The sequence below is a fragment of the Lutjanus erythropterus genome, chromosome 5, assembly GCF_056507025.1.
Source record: "Lutjanus erythropterus isolate fLutEry1 chromosome 5, fLutEry1.hap2, whole genome shotgun sequence".
Taxonomy (NCBI): Eukaryota; Metazoa; Chordata; class Actinopteri; order Lutjaniformes; family Lutjanidae; genus Lutjanus; species Lutjanus erythropterus.
In genome coordinates, this window is record NC_139321.1 from 26,315,232 (window position 1) to 26,329,789 (window position 14,558).

The 14,558-nt window shown below is 40.7% G+C and overlaps 1 protein-coding gene across 7 annotated transcripts in view; it reads left to right on the forward strand.

The window, feature by feature from the left end:
• Nucleotides 1-14,558, forward strand: part of LOC146327035 (glutamate receptor 3) — a 119,350-nt gene that overhangs the window by 1,092 nt on the left and 103,700 nt on the right. The window lies entirely within an intron of this gene.

Sequence of the window (14,558 nt, forward strand, 5' to 3'; positions counted from 1 at the left end):
TCTTTGCATTTTTATTGTGTCACTTAATGCATGTATCCCTTTTTAAAAGAAATATACATTTTTTTTTTTTTTTTACGGAAAATAACATTTTATAAACAGGGTAATGGTCAGAAATCAAAGCACTGTTGCCAGATTTACAGCATCTCTATCTGTCTTGAGATTTACAGAGGTGATATATGACAATTACATGAATTTTTTATTGTGAAATGGAAAAAAATCCCTTGGCTTCATGCTGTTTACATGCCAGCCTTGAGAGGAAAATACAGCCAGTTACACACACCCTGTGTCAAGGACTCAATGCTGTGGGAGTTTATATGTTGTATAATGGAGAAAAATCGGATGGAAGCAGTGGATTTTAAAACTCAAAATATTTCATTACATAAATGATTCTGTATTCAAGATGAAGGGATATATATGCCTCTCTGTGGGTCTCATTATGTGGTTATGGTCCATCCCATGATGCAACTGGTGCAGTGGCTGAACCAACAAACAACCTCTGTTTTCAACATCCTCCCTTTGGTTGCAGTTTTCTGAAATCTACACAAACAGAGTGGACAAAAAGCGCAAAGAAATCGAGTCGAGAATGCCATTTTGTGATGTCATTTTAAATGATGGGTTCAGTTTGGTTCAGAATGGCCGACTTTAGAGACACTCCATTCTGTCTGACCGGGGTGGTTGAGTCTCTCTAACCCCGGTGTGGCACGGTCATAATGGCCCCTCTGACTCTGCTCGTGCCAGAGCATCTCCGCCTGCTCCGTCCTCTGACTCCCCCCTGTATTACAGAGCATCTCCCCCAGCATTGCAGAGTCAGCTCATTAGCACCCAGCCCTCATAGCACCTCACCGTGCTGTCATTGGGTGAAAGGGGGGAAAAAAAATCCATAGCTCCCCAACCAATGCCAGCAAATGAGTTGGGCTCAGACCTGCAGAGGAGGTGGGTCTGAGCGGTGAGGGAGATGAAGAAAAGCGTCATATCACAGGCAGCAGAGCCGCAAGTGCCCTAACGAAGGCATCCATAAGAAACAATAAGCAAATGAGAGTGAATAAATAATAGATAGTGCCGTGCAATTTCACGCATGTTGAAGAGGAAGGGAAGCATAGGAGAAAAAGGCTTGATATCAGAATCTAATTAAATTCAGGGGCAGACAGAGCCTTAGTGAGAGGAAGGGGTTCCTAAGGGAGCAGTGGCCCCGTTTCTTCTTTCTTGCTGCCGCGTCTTAGTATCTCCATCAAGAGTACTGTTTCGGGACTGCCGTGAACTTCACATACAAGAAAAAACTAAGAGCTTTTAATGATGCAAATCAACCAGTGCTTAAAAGAAATTGATTGTTCAGTGATGCAGAAACACAAGAGCGATTGTCAAATGTTGTTGTAATGTTTGGTGAGAGCATCGCTAATGCTTTGACGTGCATATTAATAATCCGCTCTGCAAGAAATTTCTCTTCTGTGCCTAATGTGGAGCCTGCTACATTTTACAGGAGGAAGTTTTGCAATTAAAAGGATTGTTCTGGTTATTTGAAATGGAGTTGCACCACGTATGTATTGATGGTCAGTGTATTAGCTACAGCAGATGCTGGTCGCCACGCCCCAACACGGAAGTTAAGCATTTACTTTACTGCTCTGGACAGGTTCAGCAACAAAAAGTATTACAGCCACTTAAAAAAAAAGATCTGCCCCCAAAAATCAATATCAGTCTAAACATCCACTATGTTTAGAATAGGCTTTACCTTTAGGAAGCCTTTTCTGATGGGAAACTGCTGTAATATACGCCAAATACCGCTCTCTCCAAAACAACCAGGCTCCATAGGCATTATTAGTACTTTTATCTTACAGAACATGGGAGTTGTTGCCTTGATCTGTTAGGATAGTTTGGATTCACCAAAGTCACACAGTTACACAAACGAACAGATTGAGGCTGCAGTAGATCAGAAACTCTCGTGTTTTGCTGTAAAAATACTGATTTTGCCTCTGGAGTTTGCTTGGTTAAGAGAGAGCAATTCTTGGCTTACATGACAGCAGTTTCTCATCAGAAAAGACTGTCTGACAGCAAAGTAAAAAAGGGAAAATATTCTACACTTAAACTGATATTGATTATACTTTTATGAGTGGCTAAAATATGTTTTGCTGCTGACCCTGTGCACAGCTTCCATGCTGATACTCGTCTCTCCAAACTGAGGGTGTGCCGGCCAGGCATCTACTGTAGCTAATATTCTGACCATTGACAAGTGCCTCATATAGCTCCATGTCAAATAATCTGAACTATCCCTTTAACACACTAGGAGTCATCCATTTAATTGCAAAATAATCAACAAACCTCAAGCAAAGACTGCTCATACAACAATCTGAGAAGGAGAATCTGGTTTGTGTAATGTATGATCTGAGACTTTTTTTTCAAGGTAGTGCCCTGAGACTCCTGTCAAGCTGAGCTCGCAAACCGCAGACAGCTCATGCTGAGCTCACAACAGTCCACAAGCACCTCAGATTGTCTCTAGCAATGTAGTGAACAAAATAGAGATGACGGTTATTAAATATCACTTATCTGCTGACTTCCAGGCCTTTGAGGCTTTGCCTCTGGTGACTGAGGACCTCCTGTGTTCTGAATTTTGGATTTGTCAGCGCTGTTGTTTGTTCTGCAAGCTGTCACAATTATTTAGTGGTCATTCAAATTTCCCTTGTCATCAATAGCCCCATGTGGATGACTCAGACCTTTGTCAGCAACAGCACACGTCTATTTTATGATCGGGCAAAGTTAAGATTGTACAAAAGTGGCGTTTATAAGGGTTTGGGGAGCAAATCTATTTTGAGGAAGGCTTAGTTGCTTTAATCGTGATGTGATGTGGCTGCTTCAGACCTTGCTGAGACGTTGAAATGACAGTTTTGTTTCGTTCGGACCCCTCTTTTCTTGAAACTGATGTAGTTTTGCTTTAGTGTGCATTCTCCCTTTACTCTGGGACACATACAGTACTGCCAAAGCCCTCCGCTCTGACTCATCATGTAGATCACTCCCCCTCATTTGCTGTACATCCCTTTAAAAGTCATATAATAGAGGCAGAGGAACAAGAGAATCTACATACAGTAATTCAGAGTAAACTTGCTTGGAGTTTATTTTGCCTTTAAAAAGAAATAAAAAATATATGGAAATCCGTAGGTGTGATGAAGGCACAGGCTTGTGTCAGAACAATTTCTTTCAAGTCAGTTTAAAGCCTTATGCTATTAATTGAATTAGTGACCGGCAGCAAAACAATGTGTGGCTTCAGTAATCCTTAAGGCTGGGCTTTGTACTGCAGAGGCATGGTGTGTGTGCTTTGGTGGCAAGCCTGTTGTTGCTTTGAAGTGACATCAGAAATTGTGAAATGTGTAATTACCAGTGCAGGGTCCATAATGGCTGTGGAAGCTAGGAGTCAGGTATGCTCACAGAGAAGACAGGAGTAGTTCAAAGCAAAGGGTAGCCGTTTAAAGAAAGCAGAGCAGACAGCATTAATGTTCCTGATGGTCACGGCTAGCCAACTTAATGACACCACCATCTCTTTCTCTCCTGTTTACCCTTCTTCTTCTCCTTCTTTCACCTGCGGCGAAAAAAACACATCAAGCCCCCCTCCGCCTCTCCTTGCCACGCTATTTATTAGATTACTCGCCTTGATTCCTGTTAAAGGCAAATTTTGCAATGCTTGGCTTTTGAATCTCATCTCCCTATTTCTCATTCCTCATTCTGTCATTAAGCTAATGGTCTGTGTCCCCTCTGCCAGCCTTTTTACATGTGCCTACCCCTCTTTTATTGAATCCTCCAGGTCCTTAAACCCTGGCAGAAGCAGATGCTTCTTTGGCTGCACCGTTCAGCCACCGTCTCCCACCACTGTTAGCTACTGTAAAAGAAACTGTTTTGCTCCAAGAGTGTGGGAGAGAGAAAAAAGACGGGATAAAACAAGTCACTGTGATTGCATTTTTCATTTCCAAGGGGAAGAAAAAAGGGGAGACGAGAGAAAAAAGCAGAGTGTTTGTAAGGTGCCATCTCTGTGTCTTATTGTAAATGGAGAGAAGATGAGGTTAAAGGAATAGTTTGACATTTAGGGAAATGTGTGTATTTGCTTTTTCGCCAAGCATTAGATGTGAAAATAAATACCACTGTCATGGCTGCATGGTATATATGAAGCTGGAGCCAGGATCTCATTAGCCTAGCCTAGCACAAAGACTGGGAACAGGGGGAAACAGCTAGCCTGGTAGCTAGTAAGGTAACAAAATCTGCCAAACCGCACCTCTAAAGCCCACGAATGAAAATGTTATCTCTCATTTCTTTCACCCATACAAAAACTGACCATATAAAAATAACAATTTTTGGGGAAAAAAAAGGTGTTTTACAGGTGATGGGGATTATTTCTTTACCAGGCAGCCAGCCGTGAGTTCAGTAAGTTACTGGTCCCAGCCAAGAAAAAGTAACCCCCCCCCCCTTTTTACTCTTTGATTTTTTGTAGAGATTAAACAAAATACAATTAATATTGAGCTTTAGAGGTGCCGGTAGGTGGTAGGCTTGGGCGGAATAAAGGTATCATGGTATACCAGGGTATTAGAAAATCCTGACAGTATGATTTTAAATACTGTCAAAGACTGACACTCTTCTTTCTATTAAACTGATACACAAATGCTGTAATGAGGTGATGTATTATAGTGCTCAATGTGAGTCTCTCTGCTGGTGGACAGAAGTTGGCAGTCTGGCAGTAAATGTACAGTTCAGTTTTAGTAGTTTATCAGTGAATCCAGGCCTTTCAAGACTGAAGCAGAGCTACACAGTATTTGTTGTTTCCTAACTGCAGGAATAGTGTTACAATGGCGATCAGCTTCACCTATGCAGTGGAGTAGAGTTGAGCCATCTTACACAAGTTTTACACAAATATTGCAGTTATACTGTATACCTGGGTTAAATCTCAATAAGGTATGAAGGTATGAAAAAATGGATACTGCCCCAAGCATAGTAGGTGGATTTTGTTACCTTTGGACATAGACAGGCTAACTGTTTCCCTTTGTTTCCAGTCTTTGTCTTATGTTAGGCTTACTGCTTACAAGAACCTGCCATTATATAACTGCTGTTGGCTGTAGCTGTATTCCCTGTACGGCACGAGAAGGGTATCAATCATCTATTGTAACTCTTTGCATGAACTAAAACTGCAACAATTAATCAATGAGTTTTGAATGATTAAATTAATCATCAACTATTTTGATAATCAATTAATCTGTTAAGGTGAAACTGAATATCTTTGGGGTGTGGACTAAACAAGACAGGTGATCAACATTTTTCACCGTTTTCTGATATTTTAAAGACCAAACAACTAACTGATTAAAAGCCCTAAAATGTTTCTCGTTGCTTTAACACTGCTTCAGCTGAATAGCCATTGATGCTAGAAATTCATGCCGCTGTATCGTCACTCTGAACTAGTGTGAAGAAAAATGAATTATTGCACATATTTGGTGTGCTGCATTCTGATTGGATAGTTTAGTTCACATGCCACAGCATGATCTATGTTGATAATGTGTGAGCAATGTGGTCCTCAGTAAGAGGATCAGACAGTGTGTGGAGCCCATTAAGATGTGTGGCATTTCATTCAGTGGTCAGAAAGAAAACTCCAGCAGATGCTTGTATTTACATGGATGAGGGATATCAAAATCATTGATCTGGATTATCATAAACACTCAGTAACATAGCGCACAAGCTTAATTTTTGTCTAGACACAACACATCCTTAGAAACATCTTCTTCAGTGACCTTTACGCCCACCCAGAGAGTGCTAGCTCTGCACATGTTGCCCAGAAACACCAACAGTGAGTCTCTTTACACTGGCAGCCCACACTCTGACTGAGCACATGTGGCAAATGGCATATGTTGTGAAGCACAGACGAAAGGGCCCTTACCAAATCTTTGCGTGTATTGTTGAGTATAGCTTTTGGGCTGTTGTTGTTGTTGTTGTTGTTGTTGGTGGTGGTGGTGTGTGAAAAGACGCTAAACAAAGCGACAGGCAGACATGTTTTCACAGACAGACAGGCTATGGTCGACAGAAGCTCCTCAGGTGATTGTAGTAGTGCCACGCTTCTTGTCCTTGCAGGCTGTAACTCAGCTTGAAAGGTGTGACCAGGGAAACGTGGCAGGGGAAGCTGGGAAAAAAGGAGGGGGGGGGGGACTGAGTGCAGGGAGAATAAAGACAAAGACTGCAGTAAAAGAAAACAAGAGGAGGAAAAACTTGATTACAGAATTTTACAGAATGTTTTGCTTGTATGGGGAGTTTGTGTGTGAGTGAGAGACAGAGACTTCTCCAGGCTATGGGGGTTGTATCGGGACATGCCATCACAGTCCAGCTGTGTTGGAGGCACAGATGGAGGTTTGTTTATGGCATGTGCATATGCATGCATGTGTGTGCACATATGCACAGAGCCACACACAGACACTGTAGGCGTATGCAGTCACACGTGCACAGACAGACAACATCCTGTCTCCCTCTTCACATTTGTCACTAAATAAATCTCACTGTTTTGTACAAAAGCTCCCATGATACACTTCATCTTTCATCCAAAGTAAAGGTCATGGTAGAAAATATTGCTGGGTCACCCCGTGCAACCAGCTAACGCAATTTTAGAAAATACCACTTTTGAAATATAAGCAGGCGAGGATTTATGTCAAATGCAAAGAATAAACAAGCGTATTTGATAAGCACCATGACTGTGCAAAAGCCTTTGAGAGAAACATGAGCCACCATGCTGTAACGTAATGGTGCGATTTCGAGGCCAGCGGGCCAGGCGGTCTCGGAGGCCCCGTCGAGGCGGCTGAATGTGGGCCTCAGTCAGATGAGTGGTACAGTAACGGCCCGGGATGAGGTTACATGCTCTGGGAACTGAGAGACCTCTGAGGGGGGAGCGGGGATGTCAGCAGAAGGGACTGACTGACAGCAGAGTTCAGATGAGGGATGAGGGAGTCAGAATGAGGGACGGAAAGGGTGTTTTTTTGTCAGATACAGTCACACATTATGGGCTGATTTAAGCTTCAAAATGTCTGGCAGAGTTATTATTATTTCTTCAGGGACAGTACTACTGAATAGCAATTTCTAGTAGAGCTGGGCAACGTATCAATGTTATGTCAATATCGTAATATGAGACTGGATATCATTTTGGATATCGTGAAGTGGCGTAGGTGTTGTCTCGTCCTGGTTTTAAATGCTGCATTACAGTAAAGTGTTGTCATATCCCGAACTGATCGCACTGTTCCATTATTTGTCTTTACCCATATAGGCATCATATCCCCATTACTAATGATTATCTGTCAAAAAATTTACTGTTTTAATATTTTGTGAAAGCACCCTTAGGCATCCCTACAATATTGCTGCAGTATCAAGGTATTTGATGAAAAATATTGTGATAAATGATTTTGTCTGTATCACTCAACTCTAGTGTTGGGTAGTTTAATCCACAGCAATGCATTGTATTCTATACCATCATTTTCATTATATTTGAGAATTCATGGTCTGTTTTTTGAAAATGTGTTTGTAGAGATATGTATCATATATCAAGACATAGCCTAAAGCCTTAGTCAACTGAAATTATAGCTACTCTATAATCAATAGATTGTCAATGGGGGAAAAAATTGCACATTGTCTCTCAATTAACTAAATCAACCACAATCTGCCTGCTTGGCTAAATGGGTGCTAATCAAATATTACACAGCATTGCCGAACAAATTATCTTCTCCAGTCTGACCATTTCTTTTTCACATAATGCATAAAATATTGTTACTTAAAGGAACACAAGGAGCACAACTGATTAATTTATAGTGCTCCAGCCTTTTGTGTTCCTTCAAGCTTGATGTCCTCAAGCTGAGAGGCACCTGATTCAACTACAGAACGCAATTTAAGCTATATTGTTACCTTCAGGGAATGTCTATCAAGTGAATTTACATACAGCAGCAACACAAAAACATGAGCTCACACACTGGCAACAAGGATTACAAAGCAGAACTGGCTGGTTTCCATATAATGACAAAGCTAACGCTACACAGCTCATGCTGCAGTATAAACTTCCACAAAAAGCAACATAAATAAACATATAAACAAACCGGCCTCCGATCTACTTCTCTCATTATTCATTTGGCTACAGATGAGGCTTAACGTTAACACACTGTCCCTCAACATTCCCCTATCGCCCCGGCAACCTGCTAAACCTGCCAAAGTCAACAGGATAACCTACAAAATAAACACTAAAACAACATGAAAAATGACAAAATGTAAAACTTTTGACTGTCTAAAGGGTGGAATAATTCTCTGATTCTCCGATTTTAAGGTTACAATTCAATTTGATTTGTTGCCTTTTTTTTTGTTTTGTTTTGTTTTGTTTTGTTTTGTGTTTTTTTTTTTTTTTTGTCAGCCCTGTGATGAACTGGCAACTTGTCCAGGGTGAACCCCGCCTCTCGCCCAATGTCAGCTGGGATAGGATCCAGCCCCCGCAACCCTTTGGGAATAAGTGGTCACAGAAAATGGATGGATGGATTTTTTAGTTTTAGGATTTTTCATTTTTTCTATATATTCTTTTAACAGTGATGTCTATGCCAGTGTTAGACTTTTGAGTTTTTCTCCTTTTGACATGCACCGGACGCCGCAAAGTAGGTGGGAGTGAAGCGAAAGAAAAAACACCGGCAAAAATACTTTTTAAAATTTGATTATTACAATTAACACCTTATTTCAATTGATTTTTGATTGAATATAGAAATTGTGAAACTGGTATGTCCTACAGTTATTGTTACTACATTACAGCAAAACGCTGCATGTCCCGCTGAAATTTAGTACTGATGAAATACAAATAATCTATCCAATACTTTCTATAATTCTCTGGAAGTCTAATTGGAGTGATTACAATCACCAGTGCTCTTTGTCCTGGTCACATGATTTTAAAGCCTTTTCATACAACAAACACATAAAAGGCTGGGAAAATTCCAAAAGCCAAACCTCCGAAGGGAACATTATTTTGACCTATTTTTCTGGCCATGAGATGCCCTCTGCTGTAGTTTTATTTATTTATCTATGCTAAAGTCAGGCACACAGCTGAAGCTGTAATGAGATTCAGAATAGAAAACATAGAAAACACACTCTAAGGCAGATTCAACACAATGAATTTTTAATCAGAATATCAAAAGATCCTCTTAAACCCAACCTGAGGAGAAGTGTTGCTGTCGGAGTGTTATTTGTCTTGGAATCAATGACGCTGGCAGATGTTGTTTGATAAAACAACAGCTTTCCTCCCTTGCTGCTGTGCTAACTTCAAATCTCCATATATCTTTCACAAACACCGGGCGTTTGGCCATTTCAGCAGCAATGGAAAATAAAAAGCGTATAGGGTTTGGACATATTTTTGATTTGGAGGGTCAGTAAATCACATAATAGATTTACTTTGGTACTTCTTAAAGATTTCTCCGGCCCTGACAGTTATCAATCTTTTGTGGTGTGTTGAGACCAGCTGTGGGGATGCTGGAGTCTTTGAATTTCTTATTGATTTCTTTTATCTATCCGCTCAATTTTCTGGGGATGTGATAAATTGCAAGTGAGAAGAGGGATTAAGGTGAAATGATTATGGACAGGCTGTCATGGTGCCCTGAAGATATCATCACCTTACAGCCTGCACTTATTTCACTCAGACAACACAGCCAGCATGCAGCTCCTGTATATAGTACTATAGAGCTGCAGTGATTAGTCGATTAATTGTTTGGTTGATCGAAAAAAAAATTGTTGAAACTATTCAGTCAATTTTCAAGCAAAAATATAATTTTCATTTGCTGGTTCCAGCCTCTTAAATGTAATGATTTGCTGGTTTTGTTTGCCATTTAAATGTCTTTGGATTGTTAAGAGTCTTTGGGTTTTAAACTGTTGGTTGGACAAAAGAAGCAATTTGAAGATGTGACTTTAGTTTCTTGAAATATTTGATGATCATTTTTCATTTTTTATGTCTTTATATTTTATAGACTAAACAATTCATTGATTAATTGTGAAAATAACCAGCAGATTGATCAATATTGGAATTAATACTTAGTTGCAGCCCTGTAGTGCTGTATTAAGATGATAACTGATTCTTTTTTATGTAATACATACTGCAGTAGCCAGACTGGGACATAGGATTACTCATAAAGCTTTAACACTTAAATAGATTTTGTTGACAATAAAATCTTCAAGTATAAAAACAATTCATGCCACAACTGAGCAATAAAAACCTAATGTTACCCATTTATCGACCAACAAAAACTAGCTCTAAGAATAATCTGTGCAACACTGACCCATATGGGAGCTTTATGGCAAACTCATGAATGCAAGGCGTAGATCAAGCCCTGGGTTTTCGTCAGCAGACATGATGCAACATGACAGCCCATCTATGCTGCGCACATCTGTTCACCACTGTTCAAATAATGGGGCGGTTTCTGAACTATAAGTCAACAATGACAGGCTAAGTCTGTGTTCTGTTATTGAAGATGATATCAGCGCTGCGTTGTGATGAACACGAGGAACAGACTGACCATATAAAAAGCAGCGATAAACTCGATGAGGGACCACACAAAATCTTAGTGGTGCATTCATAGCAAGCATTCGTTTCTGTGCTCCATGCGAGAAAAAAACTGTTTATGATAAGAAAAAGCCTGAACATGTGGTGCATTTTAAGTAAAATGAACAGGGGGGACAGGCTGCTATTGTGGACTATTCATCTCAGGTGCATCAGGGATATGTCTGCCAGCAGCTCAGCTGCATGTGATGGCTGCTTTCCAATTTGTTTTCTCAATGAGCAAAACCTCTCAAGGAGAGTGGAAAACGTCGTTTGTGACAGAGATTATTTTTCATTTCTAAATGTCATTTACCCTCATGCACCAGTTGTGAAAAGGCAGGGACAGAGTCTGTAAAGAATAAGAAGAAAGGAAGAGCGTTTTCAAAACTTGTCACTTGAAAAGATCTCTGACATTGCAGTCAGCATTTTTTACTTTTCCTCCCCCCTCCCTGTCTTTCTCATTTCTATCTCTCCCTCTCTTTATATATATTTAATCTCTCCCACAAAGCCCATTACAGCTATGTTCCTGCAGCCGTTGCAGTCACACTCAGCTAGCTATTGGCCATTCACTAGACTCCCCTACAATACCCATAATCACTGAATCAGTAATCCCCTACTTGAGCTGGAATAGCACATCCGCATCGTGCCTCATCGGAAGTTGCTGCATTGGCCTGGCTTCACTGGGTCCAAAAAGAAAAAGAGGAAACTCTGTAGTCTTCCTCAAAAGGAGCTGCTGACTGCATTGTCCTAACCAAGGTCAGACAGCTTATGAAAGGAAACACTTTTAGTCCTTTTATTATTTCTAAAGAGCCTGCAGAAAAGCATTAATTGGCACCTATGTGCCGTATAATCTTCTCGGTCCACTTGGACTGCGTTATCTGCTGTTTATTGTTTTGCTTTCTCTCTGTATGTGTGTGGCGGCGTATGTTTTCTGTGCTAAAGACAGTCAAAAATGAGGCGGACATCAGGGCGGCGTTGTGATGAATACAAAACATCAACAGGGAGTGTCACGATGTACTCTCCCAACTAGTAAATATTGGATCACAGTGCGACGGGGCTTCCAGCTTCCAGCTCTCCCGTCTGCCGACTGAGCAGATTGATCCGCACGTTCCTGGCCTGTTTCAAAAGAGGCAGTCGCTAGCAGAGCCCTGCCAAAGCTGCATGTCTGTGCAGAAACAAGGGCTCCATCATAACTGATTGCTTGTGACAGTTCACAGTCGCCGGGCCACTGAAGCATCATAACCTTGTGAAACTAGTGTACGGGCACTCTAGCATACAGGCTGAAGGAGAGGAGCAAGAAAAAAAAATTATATTAGCATATTCCTTGCAGTGATACAGAGATGCAAATAAGACATGCGGTGCCACGAATAGCCTCTGTGGTTAATATTAAACACATCTTATGTAATGAAAGACATAATGCAGACCAGCACCTCTGGAGACGGGGTGGATTTATAGACAATTACAGCGACTGTGATTGCAGGCATAGATTGAAGACCCCAGCAATGCCAGAGCACGATCTGTTGATGTGCTGGAATAAACTGCCAATGACACTGAAACAGAAATATCTTCTGGCGGGCCACTCAGATCACTTTATCTGTGTTGTCACTGCAACAAGCGCCAATATATTTCTGATTGTTCACTGATTCACATTGAACGATTTGAGTGTAATCGAATCTGCATGAATGCCATAAAGAGCAGAGTGATAATCAAATGGCCATGAATAATATGCTTGGAATAATTTGGTTGTAGGCGACTATAAAGCTCCAAGGTGCTTTGACTCATCTGCTCTGCGGTCGTCAAGGAAGCAGTTGCCACTGCCACGCTTCAGTTTTGTCCAACTTTAATTTAAGGGAATGTTTTTATAGGTGTGAACGGGGAAACGTCTCCTTGCGACACACTGGTGTTGTCTGGCTTTACATGCGTCTTACCACCGTTCTCCTGTCCTTAGTGCTCACTGTTCCCATGAGTGAGAATTAAATGAACATGATGTGCCCGCTCAACCATGACCCTCCTCTGTTTCTCCCTTCAATGGTTAATTCGCAGAGTGCTGTTGTGTGGCTCTTGCCATTTCACACATGGCTACATAAAACCTGTGGGCGGTTGCTCCCAGGCCGCTGTCCGCGTGTTTGTGTGTCCATGCATGACTCTGTGATGAAATATTGAAGTGTTCTATCATTGACCATTGGGTCGCCGCCGGCGCGATTCCTGTCCCTTAATTTTATTTTTCCTTCTTTCTTTTATCTCGGTGGCGTGGCTTTATTTTGCCCGGCGTGGCGTGCAGATCAGGAAGGCAAACCTCATCTGGACCCATGACAGAGCTAATCCATCGCAGCTGCAGAATGAAAAGGCCGTTTGGAGTGAATCCATTCCAAAGGCCTCAATGGGAAGCTTCTCTCAGATGCCGGTGCCCTTTGCAGCCCTGACAGTGCTAGAACATGATGAAAAAGAACTTGGGAGAGTTCAGTGGCTTAGCTATGTTTATGAGAGAAGGGAATAGTGGAGCAGAGAGGCACAGAGCTGAAGATGGAGAGATGAAGTGACCAACCACTGTGTTTGTGAATACCTGCGTGTGTGATGTGAAGTGGATTGTAAGCACACAGCACAGTGGCTCTTCCTTCATCTTTGCACATACCTGTCTCCTATACTGAACTGTAGATCAATGTCTACAATATCTGCAGATATCTTTAGATGAACTGCACCCATTCAGTATCAGAGTTATCCTGCGATTTGATATCATGATACTTGGGTGTCAGTTCAGTATGTATGCCAATTCTTAAGTACTGCAATTCAATATTGTGATTTTTATTTGCTTTTTCAACACTAGACGTTGGGAAAAAATTTAATTACACACTTCTAGAGACTGTATATCTTGAGTAGAGAGGTACGGTTCCACTTTTCTTTTTTTTTTTTTCAGTCCAGAGCTGATTCCAATATATGAATTTGAATATTTACTTACACAAATACTATACTGATACAGGGCTCTTTTTTCTCAATGTTTATGATGATGATAATGGTGATTATTAAAATTATTATTATTATTGTTGTAATACTACATGAGGCTGAAACTGAACTTTAGTCTGGAAAGCTTGCATAGTTTGTATAATATAACTTGTGTAATGTGTCCTTCAACCATTATGGGGTTTTGTGTTGGCTTAGTGTCATACTATGAGTAAGGTGGCTCGTACATTTCTCAACTCCAACTGTATCATAGCACATAAAGTATGCATATTTATCTCTTTTAGTACCTGCTAATGCAGAGTTGAAGTGAATAGTGTTATTCAGCTCTCATCTCACATTGCTTTGTGCCTTGTGTAGTGGTGACACATAAGAAACACGTGGCAAATACGTAGTATTTTTGAATTTAGATTGGAATGTGGATTAGTGACACAAGTTTGATACTCCTAAAATGCCTTATACCAATACGAGGCCAAATATCGATATTGAATCAGATCAGTCCCATCTCTAGTCAAACAATGCACATCACACTTAAGTTAGCCTTTCTGGGTTTCATTTCAGCAGCATCATTGCCATACTGCACATAAAAGTGGTAAATAAAATACTTTTTTGTGGTAAATGGCTACATTTAGTTGTTCCTGCTTTTCAAGTTAGTGCCATAAGAAAATAATAAGCAAAATAAGTTGTTAGGCCAAAATTATTAGAGACCCTGGCTGTATTTTTGAACTCGTTGAGAATTTTGAGGTTGCTATAGCTGGTCAGTCTGGAGTGTTTAAACCAGAGTAGCAGACTGAGTTAGCACTGTGAAGTCAGCTGCTATTAGTTTGTTTGCACAGAGCAGGAAATATGTGCCTGAAAGTATAAGCATGCATTTTGTTTCATGTTAAGCATGTGAAGTAAAATGGATCTGTTTGTTGAGATAATATTATCATGATCACAAAGATAATTTCCTTTATGTGTTAGCATCAAGCTAATGAGCTAAGCATTAATTATTATATATAGATACAGTCAGTTCAGCAGTTATAAAAATGGATGCAGAAATCCTGAGGAG